Raw genomic sequence first — 11,973 nt, 5'->3', positions numbered from 1 at the left:
GACCAGGAGGGAAAGACACCACAGCTCGTTGTCGTAGCTCGTATTGAATGCAATAGAGCGCAAGCAATGCATGGATCGGCGACGGTAACAAGTGCAGTACTACAGAAGCATACGTTTGCCTGTGAAGCAGTTTTTTGCCGTTTTAAGCACACATTTTATACCTCTATTCATCAAAGTTGTCATTTATCTCCACGGGATGCTTCTACTAGTACTTTCACATATATGACTTAAAGGTAGCACTGAAAGCCAAAGAACAAAGTGCAACAAAGCGCTTCCACTTCGAATATTGTTTCAGCATTTACAAACAAAACAGCATGTGTAGCTGTGCATGCTGTTCAATATATAAGCATGCACTATTTCCTGAAATATATGTATGCTCCATTTACTGCCAGTGACCTGCTTATACCCAACAATTTAGTTTATTTTTTACCATGTGCTTGCATTGAATATCCCACAGGCATAGTAAGTTAAGCTATCAGAATAACAATCAGCTAGTCTAAAGCTTACCTAATTGAACAAAATCATTGTAAAATTTCTGACGAAATGTCATAAGAAAAGTATTTATTATTTAATTAAAGAGAAATACTTACATAATAATGTTTGCACGTTTTAAAAGTAAAAAGGAAGATAAGGAGTAAAACCATACCAATACAAAGACATAAGCACCGAATAATGGCACAGGCTTGTTCAAATAAATTTCAAGCAGAAAAGTTTTTTTTAAATAATCTCACTACGAACTATCAGATGTTTTCATTCGAAAAGCACTGCATCTTATTATAAAGTACAAAAATAACCGGTCACATAAGTAAGAACAAGTCTGAGTGTGTCTATGTTAACACAAGGATAGAAAGTTGGGCGAGTTGGTACAGTAACATGATCTTGGATTGTAGCGCGAAGTGACACGTACACACACTAGAAGCAGACCAGGATGAGCGCTAACTCTCAACTAAATTTTTATTGAAACGAAGAACATATATATATAGGTGACTGCAAAAAACCACAGCGTAAGAACATGACAAGGTATGAAGACATCAGTTAAACATATCAGGAAGTAAGGAAGTAAAAAAGGAAACAACAAAAAGACTACTTCAGATTAACACACGTGTTCTGAAGATACTGAAATTTGCATCCTAACAGAGACAAAGAGGCATGGCTAACGCAAGTCTCTCCCAATCTTTTAATGTGGAATGCCTCTCTATCTATTTGTTGTGAAAAACTTTGTTTGATATTGTGTGGACATTAGTAATGGCAAACTTAAGAGCTGAGTAAGCTAGTCATGTCCACACAATATGAAACAGTTTTTCACAACAAATAGGCTCGAAAAGGCTAGTTATCCTGTGCATTTATTATCACTAACCTGCAAAAAGCTTTTAAAGTGGGTAAAAGGCCAGGCTAAGAAACAAGAAAAACAGAAAAAGAAGGTTTGTTGTGGTGCCCTATATACATAGATTATCAGATGGTGTATGGAACGTGGCCAATACATATGATGTGGATAAAGTTCTCTCGGCCCCGCAAGTTGTCTATCATGTGCCTATGATAAATAGGAAACTTGAACAGGGTGGCAAAACAGAAAAGATAATTGCGGCGTTAGACATGTGTCCCTTTTTGTGCCTTGTAACACTGGTATAGTTTATCAGTATCCTCTCAAGTGAGGGAAGACTTACATTGTACAGAGCGGCAGGTGCATTAATATTAGACTAAAAGAAAACAAACATTCACTTTACAACCCTAATGCTTCACATCTAGCATCACATCGTTTCAATTGCGGTTGTAAGCCTTTGTTTGAAGACACAAAAATTCTTTTGAGACAAATGTCAAACCACACGGGAAATAATCAAGGCATTCCACATTAAAAGATTAGGAGAGACTTGCATTAGCCATGCATCTTTGTCTGTTAGAATGCGAATTTCAGTATCTTCACAACACGTGTGTTAATCTGAAGTAGTGTCTTTTTGTTGTTTCCTATTTTGACTTCCCTGCTTCCTGATATGTTTAACTGATTTCTTCATACCTTGTCATGTTCTTATGCTGCGGTTTTCTGCAATCACGTTATATATATATATATATATATATATATATATATATATATATAATGTTCTTCGTTTCAAGAAATATTTAGTTGAGAGTTAGCGCTCGTCCTGTCTGCTTGTAGTCTGTGTCCGTGTCACTTCGCACAACAATCCAAGAGCATGTGTGAACAAAACATGGCTAGTAATAACTAGTGAGCGCTGCACAAAAGTTGAACATGAAAACTAGTAATAGTAAAGACATATACTTGCATAGACAATATATAGTACTATAGACAATATTTTGCAGCTTAACTGCAAAATACTGCAAATATCACAAAAGCAGCATAAAAACTGGGCAGGACAGAGCACTGACTGTTAGTTATAGTTGCAATATGCACACCAAATCTAGACATAAGGCAAAACTAAACTGCCGGAAATGGTCATCTCTCCAAGAGACCACTGAGGAACGAAAGGTACTTTTTATAATTCCATCTCATAGATTACTGATCTAATTAAACTTGACACATGACCCCTTGTGTGTAACAAATGCCCTGTTCTCATTACATATGCATGATTACCAGCCTTGGTGAAAGAATGACTTGCACTAATGTTTGAACCCTGGTAAAAATGCTGCTTGTTCTCAACTTTCTGTTCCGACAGAACACTTGTGGGCAGTTGTGAACGTAGTTGCCTATAGGGCTCAAACACCATGTTTTGGCTGCACAGGTACTGTCTACCGAACACCTGGTTCAAGATAGCTTGCATCTCGGAATGTGCAGCCACACTGGTGGCACAGCATTATTTTTTCAACTTGCCAGTTGATAAAGCCTCAGCAGCTGCAATCACCTGCGATGGCTCGTAAACGTGCCATAAGGTCAGGCAGCAAACACAGATACCACGTAGCAAAACTTTCAGAGTGCATTGTGTGAGTCGAGGTGTGTAATTTGTGCTTTAGTTTGGCAGCACTGCCACATTCACAACTATTCATTGCAGCTCCTACATTTCAACATCAACAAAATTAGGACAGTTCCTTCAGTATGGTGGCAGATGCTCAGCTGCAGGCTTTCTAGAACCATGCATTATCTTCAGACAGTGCCAGTACAGCCCGTAGCACATCTTTCAAGCACTCCAGACAAGTACACCGATTACGCTGTACACAGAGCATCTGGTATCCATTTACCTATAGAGGCAAGGTAGCCCCTAGAACAAGTTTTGTGACAGGCATGCTGGGCACTTTGTCCCCTGAAATGCAAGTGCCATTTGGTACTTCAGTGCCTCTAGTGTCCTTTACATCTAAATGAATATTGAATACATAGTAGTAACATGAAGACGACAAACAAAAGCCATCAGCCATCAACTGTGTGGCAAATCTGGGTGCAAGCTATTCTCTTATCAAGTATACCTGTAGGCATTGTGACCAATGTGCTCCCAAGATGTATGAGGCATTATCATTGCAGAGTTGTAAGGACATGACAATGCTAGGATGATTATGTTCTTCAGGTTTTTTTCCCCACTTTCCATCTTTTGAAACGTGTATACTATAGTCATGAAAACAAAAATGCTACAACTGGCGTGTGATAAGTTTTGCAACTTTTTTCCTAGCAGCTCATTGAAACGAGCCACGATGACAAATTCAAATGCTGTTACCTCATCAGACATACAAATTTCTTAAACACTAACAAAACCAGATAGGCATTAGAGTGAGCATCACTTAAATACATTACACTGGTTTAAAGTTATTGCACCACCTTGTGCCAGGTAAAAATGTTATAAACATCAAAAATGTTAAGATTCTAAGGGCAACCGTGAAAACTAAATAAAAAAATCATTAAGCTTTCTTAAACGGGTACAGGAGCTTTACAACTGGCCGTCTTGGTGATGGACACGCAGATAGATGAGCAGCCATTCCACTGAGACGAGAATGTTGAGGACTTCGCATGGAAGTCTGCGAGACACTGCAGAGTAGTTCTTGGTCCACATGAAGGAGATTGCTTGCATACACGTCTGGGCCACCATACTGAATGCATGGTGTTACCGGAACCTTTTCCCCCTGCATTGTGGTAAAAAAGAGGTGAGGCATGCAGACAGGACACGAGAGTAGAGAAGTGAACACGAACGCGAAAAACATGAAAAATTTCATTAAATTGTTTTAATAAAATTTTTATACTATGTGTCATTCATTATGAGGGTTCATAACCGCAACATATTTCATATATAAGCAGGTAGAATTATCAGCTTGGTCAGTTTGTACAAGCTCGTTTGAGGCAAGAAATCGAGTTTCACAAACACAACCTCAACATTCTTGATTGAAAAAGGAACACCTCAGATGACATGCAGTCCTCTGAGTGGGAATTGCACAGTTCAAGAAAAACAAATTAAAACTCACACACAAATCCCGAAAAAGGAATAAGCACCTGCTACTGCAAAAAGCTAATTGATAGGTTTTAGTAGCACAAGGTCATCTTTGGCCAAAGAGCACCAAGTCTATATTGCAAAAGATAAACTTAGCGCATCTTTACAAAGCAAATATATAAAGATGACTAATGCCTCTCTGCGCTACAGTTGCTTTGCTCTAGCGTGAAGTCATTTTAATGCATGCACACGTACATACACACGATACACCCAAGTGTAACAGCTGCAGAATTAAAATTGGGCAGCAACGAAGTCGCAACCTTTAACCCTTGATCCCAAGCTGTACTAGTGACTGCAGGTAGTACCAATATCGCCAATGACGAGTCGCACTCTTTCTGCCCGATGTTATGCTGCTGTTATTGTCAAAGATGAGTTACAGTCGGCATTGAGGGAAAGCTGCCCTCAAGAGCAGCTCTTATTTTTGTGTTATTTCTAACCAGAGACCAATGAAGTAATTATTTTTAGAATGAGAATGTCACCGAAAAATTGAGTATGTAAAAAATTTGGAAAATTTTGTACATTTTTCCGGAATTAACTAGGGGGTTAACGGTTGAAGCGGCAATCCAGAAACTAGAACAAGTTTTGACATGTTTACTACCAGTGAATGCTAGAAAATATGTTGGCATTCTGTAGTTTTGTCCAACAATGCAAAATGGATTCTTAATAACTGAGGAAATAAATGCAAAAGTATCATGAAGTATATTTCGTGAATGTAATGCAGAATCACTCAACTTCTGTTACTATATAATCTCCACTTGATTAACCTGCACTTCCTGAACTAGTTCAGGAGGTGCTGCATTTCAATACTCATTCCACCAGTTCAACGTGACAGCAACTGCACGTTGTGATTTGTTTTACTTAGTGCAGGCTTTGTATAGGGCGAGTTCACAGCATTCCCTGCACTTGGACGAAAGGTAGTGCATGTTTACGCAGCAGGTGTGGTGCCGCTTCTGCAAGAGTGAGGTGCAGAAATCAGTTTCATACAATAATTACTAGAGGGAACTCTGACATTAGTGTCTACAGGAGATCAAACAAGAACGGCTGTACCAGCATGGAAATTATGGGAAGTACATGGATTTGCCTAAACTTCGTCTGTTTGGCTTCAAGCGGCTTTGTGACTTTGTAAACTAGTCATTTCGAACAATATACTGTGTAATAAATAAATAAACATTAAAATAGTCCGACGACAGGATTCAAACACAGGAACTCTAGAGCAGAAGTCTGATATTGAAACCATTAAGCCACGGAGGCATGTAACGACAAGCGAGTGCAACGCCCTGATGAAGTTATCGCGGGCATACCAGTGCCTTGAGACGCTTGGCGCCTTTCGATTTGGCCACCTGGACAAGCTCAATCGTTGCAATTAATAGCAATTGTGTGTGTTGGCGCCGTCTTCTGCACTTCGAAGAGTATAGACTGCGCTGAAATTTACGACAATAAGATTTATATAGCGTATAATATACGAAGCCACAAGAACGTCTGAATTCACAAGCACGAATATCAGACAAATCCATGTGCTTCCCATCATTCCCATGGTGGTACGACTGGAGCTCCAGAGTTCCCTCTAGTAATTACTGTAAGAAACTCTATGGCAGAAATAACCGAAGTGCCTGGCATTTTGTTCTGGAGTAACAAACACAAGTTTTGCTGTCCCATAAAAATTACTGGTCATTAATTCCAAGTTTTAGTGCAGTCACATGTCTAGTAGGCAATTGTGGTATTTTGCATAAACATTGCAAAGCCAACTGTGATGAATGTTCACTCTGGTAAATTGTTTATGATCGAGTAGCATAGACTACTGAAGCAATCTCTGGAAGGCAAGTGAAGTAATTTTCTTATTAGCAGCCTTTAAACAGCATTCGAGCATATGACACATGCACCTCAGATATGCAGATATTTCCTTGACTCAGCAAGAAGCGATGCTTCATGTTCCACGAGGCTACTTCAACCAAAGCAGTATTGGTGCTCTCTAAAAACAATACCAATGCAGATGATCCAAATATTTTTCAGGGGCAACAGTTATACCTGAAATCATGCTAGATTAGTTTTTTTAAACACACGATCAGACCATGTTAGAAGTGCTTCTTAAAATCCTCCTATCTATTAGACTAGTCATATATCTGAACACAAAGGCTACTAATTAGGTCCCATGCTATATCATCATCTTAACAAAAACTTCACTTAGTAATACATATGCTGTGATAAGATTTGAGACCACATTGAGATGCTGAACAAAGTGAACTCATTATTTTTAAAATGAAGCTCCTGTTCTTCCAAATGAGAAGAAAGGATACTGAGGGTCAAACTTTTTCTGAATCACAGCTGGAAGATGCCAGGGAAGGCACGTGGAAACTTATTTGTAATTTTCTATTTAAATGTAGAAATGATAAAGGGAAATGAAAATGGTAAAAACAGGCATGGGGGGAGAACGAACCTACAGCATTTGCATTAGGCATGCGATGCACTAACCACTGTGCCACCGAGGCAGCATTCAACCGTCCACAATGGCCCCTCAGATTGTTGACGCTCGAACACGGCCGTAGTACCACAGTGGTTAGTATATCACATGCGTAATGTGAAGGTTATGGGTCCGTTCCTCACCCACAGGTGGATATCTTTTATTCCACTTTCATTTACTTAGAATTTATCACTTCTATACTTCATATAAAAAACTTAAAACATGTTCCTGTATGCTTTCCTTGGCCTCATTATCTGCTGGCTTCTTCCAGTTCTGTTACTTCCAACACTTATACATATTCTAATTTGGTAAGTAAACAGCTTTTGCATGATGCTGGAATGCAATATAAAACATTATTGCAGGGCCGTGTTATGTAGAATGCCTTACATTGCCCAGGCAAGGTGTAATAATGTCAATCTGAAAAAAATTCCCACTCTACGCAGAAATGCTGTGTACTGCTGTGTGCAACAGGGTTTAACGAAAACAACTTGTTCAGAAATAAAGCCACCAAACAACGAGAAAATATGAAAACTAGATGAAAATTTGTGCAGTTGCATGTTAAAAATTTAGCACAGCAGCAGATGAAGACATAATGAAGGAAGCGCGAGGATGGTTTATTTTGGACACATGAGGGAATATACTTGAAAGATGCATATGAGCTTACACGTGGAGAAATATTGTTTATGTAGCAGCTAAACTACGAACAGGCCTAGAACCCACTGATACAAGGTGTCGAGCATGTAAATCTTATCATGCCCTTAAGTCAAAGAAACATGGCCGTTTCGCATGATTCGCTACACATGGCTGGCTCACACAACTTAGCCACTGCTATATATGCCTTGTAATTACCAGGTGGTCTGTCTGACATGTGCAAGCTTTAAATATGTAAAAGTGCCACGTAGCTGGACAGCACCAAGGTAATGTCGTTTGCCATTGTTTTGAGGAAGTGAAACCAATTCTTGCATTTTTCCTAATTAGGTAATTAGTTATTAACGATTATTTAACTGCTCAATTATTATATTCAAAGCAAGAGTGTCAGTGCAAAAATTGTAGAGCATCCTGAAAAATTACCAATCCAGCTTTCTACTGCTCAATAGGTGCAACAAGTTTTTTTTTCAAGCTTGAAAGAAGCCAGTGAATACATGCGAAAAGTGCCATGCAACTAACCACTCGTGCACCTGAACACCATTTGGCTCCTCCTTTCATGCTTGAAAAAACTTTTTGAAAAGAATATTTTAGAAATTGATTATTATTGACTATGTTTTAGGCAAAATGCATGAAATAGTGTGACTGCCACCTCCATTTTCAGCGACATGAATTGACTCCATTTTCATGTCCAAATCCAGCTATACATGGTGCGTGTTTTGAGCTGGTTCTGTAATTTAGGCTGGTTTTGACTAATTGAAGCTTCGCACCCTAATAACAGTCAGCCTAAAAAGAAATTGGTACATAAGTGGTCGCTGTCAGTACTCCATACTCCTTTAACTTAGTGCAAAGTGCTTGTGAGCCAAGAAGTTGGTAGTTCTAAGCAGTATTTCTCATTTTGACCTGGTGTTATAGCCCACTTACTATGATGCCATGCTGCTCAGTCATGCTGGTCCTAACTTCAATGTAGGCCGTGGCAGCTGCCCTCCAATGGGGGTAAAATGCAATAACGCTTATGCACTTAGATTCGGGTGTACATTAAAGAAGGCCAGGTTCCCAAAACTTCAGGTTGTGACTTTGGAATGTAAAAGCCCATAATTTAATTTTAAAATCTAAAGGTGCTGTATTAGGAGCAGGGGCATCGTTTTGAGCTTTTACTGCACTGCCACGGCACCAAGAAGCTCCGAGTAAGTAAAAACAATTTCTTAGACAACGTACATATCTTGCAAACATTTACAAACACTTCTCTGCATGCACCTCTGTTGCTGTTATATTTAGATCCGTATGCCAAGGCGGGTTATGATGTTAGAACATGTTTCAAACTTGTTTTTTTTACCGCTTTAATGTTATTGGTTATTTTGCATCTCATTGTGTGTCGCACGCACATTTCAGTGCATCAATTTCTTCAGAAAGTGCACTCCTCTTTATTTATTTGTGCATGCAGAAAGGGTTCAGAAGAACTGCTTTCTGAAGATCTGTATAACAAGCAAAAAACAATTCTATGTAGGCTGCACAAAGAGAAAGGATGGGTTTGTAAATATGTTATTTAGTTCTTAAAAAAAGAGGAAGCTGTCAGTATTCTGTTCCAAAGTAAAAATTGCTCCTACCTGGCTCTGTTTCATTTTCCGATGTTGATGGTCCATTCGGGGGCACTCAATTGATAGGCTGCACTTTGGCCATGTCGGGTGTGTTGTCACCAGGCCCAAGGTCGATCGACATCCTCACCAAAAGTCGAGTCCAAACGCTATAAAAGAAACATCTCATCATTTTGCTATCAGTTTTGTCATCTTGCGTGTTTCACACACGGCCGTAAGTGAAATATTTCGTCACTTGGATGCTGAAAAAAATTCAAGCATTTTCTGGCAGCCAAGCTGAATACACATAAATGGAGAACATTAAAGAGCAAATGCAGTTGTCACATTAGATTGATCAAGTACATCAGAAATGGAAATAAATCAGTGATACTGTGTCTGTTGGCTTTGAATGCAAGAAACGTAAAAACAGGAACTTGCAGCCACGCCACTTTGAATTTCCCGCGTTTGCTACACCTCACAACAAGTTTGGCATCGTCCGGTACTCGGGGATAGTAATCGCTTAAAATCAAGATGAACGAGCGTCGGCATAAATTAACAGGATACTTAACCGGGCAATATTGGCGCATAAAACAACTCACGTAGCGAAGCTACAGTCAATTACCCGATGACGCATCTGCGGGTGGTGCGGCTTGGGCGAACAATTCAAAAAGGAATGAGAGTTTCACTTGTTTCACGCCTACTAAGCTAAGACAGAATTTGAGTTTCTTACTAAACTATACTGGACATTTACGCTCCGAATAAAACGCTGGAAATTTTGTTACGTCACATTGCATACGTATGAAAGTGAGGAAATTGCTTTTATTGTATTCTGCCCAGACGGCATGCAGCAGCTACCACTCTCATACAACAAAAGCATGAAAGTGGTACTCGCGGCACGGAAAACAAACATATACAGCGCCAACGTTACGCCCCTTAGAGTTGGAACTAAGCACGATCAAGCCAGTTAGTTTTCTAGCTTTCATAACGCCATGAACACGACCAAACATCGCGCGAAACAACTGTCTGCTCTCGAAAATTATTACCGCTTCCATTTATATACCTATCGCTGCCACAAGCAAAAGTCAATGGGCTAGCTGTCCACAAGCCGCAGATTAGACAGACAGCAACATATTACGGTAACACAAAACAATTTCAACGCTGACTTAGCAGCCGCGGTGTGCTCTAAGTGCCACAGTTCTCGTTTGCCGCTCGAAATTCACACCATGATGACGGGCACTGCATCTTTCACATGAAATACTGCACGCTTTGCTCCGGAGCTCAATAGGAGGGCGAAACGCATTTGCACGTACCTGAAATCCGCATGCCGGAAACCCGTCGACGCTTCCGAGAACGGGGCGCACAGCCATACACCCGTACGGCGGCTTGACTTGGACGTGAGGCACTTCTATCAAATATTTCACATGCGACATGTTTCACACCGATTGCGCGAACACGAGAAAATGCCGCAGGTCGCAATGCGACGCCGTGCACCCGTGCAGCTACCGATGAGCTGCGTGCGCGGACTTGCAGAAAAACAAAACTATGACAATACGGCCGGCGCGAAAGGATGGCGGCTCTCGTTGCGGAGACGAAGCGGACAATGAAGCGCGAATGAATGTTGCCAACCGTTGGTTCCGCGTTATGCCGGCGGTGGTGGCTTTAGTGGCGTGTGTTGCGGCTGTCTAATTTTTTATTTCTTTTCCCCAAACAGTATAGCGAAGATCAGTTCTTTGTTTGCATTTTTACTGTGTCGTTTGGTATTATCTTTTTGTCCTTTAATGCTATTAAGCAGCCAATTATGGCCCCCCCAGGTTCGCGCGCGCCAGCTTTGCGCGCAAATCTCGGAGGCCATAAGACAACGCGTTAGAAATTGCCGTTCTTGTCGTTAACGTTTCATCATCGTTTCTTCAACTGAGGTAGAGGCGTAGTGTCCCTTTTCCCGGGGTGGGGAGGGGGCGATCAAAACGGAGTTGGTTGTTATCGCGACATCCGCGAACCCTGCGATTTTTTTTATAACGTAAGCATTTCTATAATTACCCACAAATAAAAACCATCCGTCCGTCAGTCCGTACCGCACGATACCTTTCAATATAGAACCCGCAGCAGCGAGTGAATTCACCTTCGTGCTAGCTCTCGCTTCAACGCGACTGAAGCGGCGAGAACACAGCGCTCACGAAGCTCTCAGCTTATGCCGCACTATGCTCTTTTCGCAGATCACTTTCAAGATAGGTGTACGCGCGTCTGTTTTCAAAGCGAAGTAAACGGTGAGAACAGAGCGCGTGAAGTTTTCAGCAGTGGGCACACTCTGTCCAAATTGCAGTTCGCTTTCGAGATACGGTTCGCGCGGCCGTGCCACAAGCAGCCGCCGCCGCCGGAGAACGGTTGATAATGGTTCGACGCGGCTGAGAAGTGCTAAAGAGCGATAACGGCTCAAAACGAACGTAACGTCACAGCGCACCTGGCCCCGCCACCTGCAGTACTTTGCTTGCGCCATGCTGCTGTGGTCGGCGGCGCCATGCTGGCGCCGCCGACCACAGCAGCTCGTGTCGCCGCAGCGCTGTCGCTTATAGTCGTCGGATCAAGTCTCATAACATTGATAACGACATGGACTGCGTGTGGATGAGGAAGAGTCACAATGCTTACGCATACTTAGACAAATCCGGGAGGAGTTCCTGTGTAATTTTTTTTTACCGGAAATGTCCAGTCAGCGGTGACCCAGAGTTGACAATGCATGTAAGAGGGGTGCCAAGCTTTCTTTTTTTATGAGAGTCTTGCCCAGCTCCCAAAGATCTGCTCAAGCTAAGACTTGCTGATGGCTGTACGTGTTTTTTTTTATTGTCGCATGGGGGCCCTCGAACCGCCACGAATCCTACAG

The 11,973-nt window shown here is 41.3% G+C and overlaps 1 long non-coding RNA gene across 1 annotated transcript; it reads right to left on the bottom strand.

Annotated features, from left to right (window-relative positions):
* Positions 1-2,081: 2,081 nt before the first annotated feature.
* On the bottom strand, positions 2,082-10,715 carry LOC129385052 (uncharacterized). Its single transcript, XR_008612595.2, has 3 exons — positions 10,409-10,715; positions 9,132-9,268; positions 2,082-4,059 (listed from the first exon to the last, which is right to left on the bottom strand). It is a non-coding gene; the product is annotated as an uncharacterized lncRNA (long non-coding RNA).
* Between the last annotated feature and the right edge of the window lie 1,258 nt (positions 10,716-11,973).

This window comes from Dermacentor andersoni, chromosome 5 (assembly GCF_023375885.2).
Source record: "Dermacentor andersoni chromosome 5, qqDerAnde1_hic_scaffold, whole genome shotgun sequence".
Lineage (NCBI taxonomy): Eukaryota > Metazoa > Arthropoda > Arachnida > Ixodida > Ixodidae > Dermacentor > Dermacentor andersoni.
This window is presented reverse-complemented; position numbering and strand designations above follow the sequence as displayed.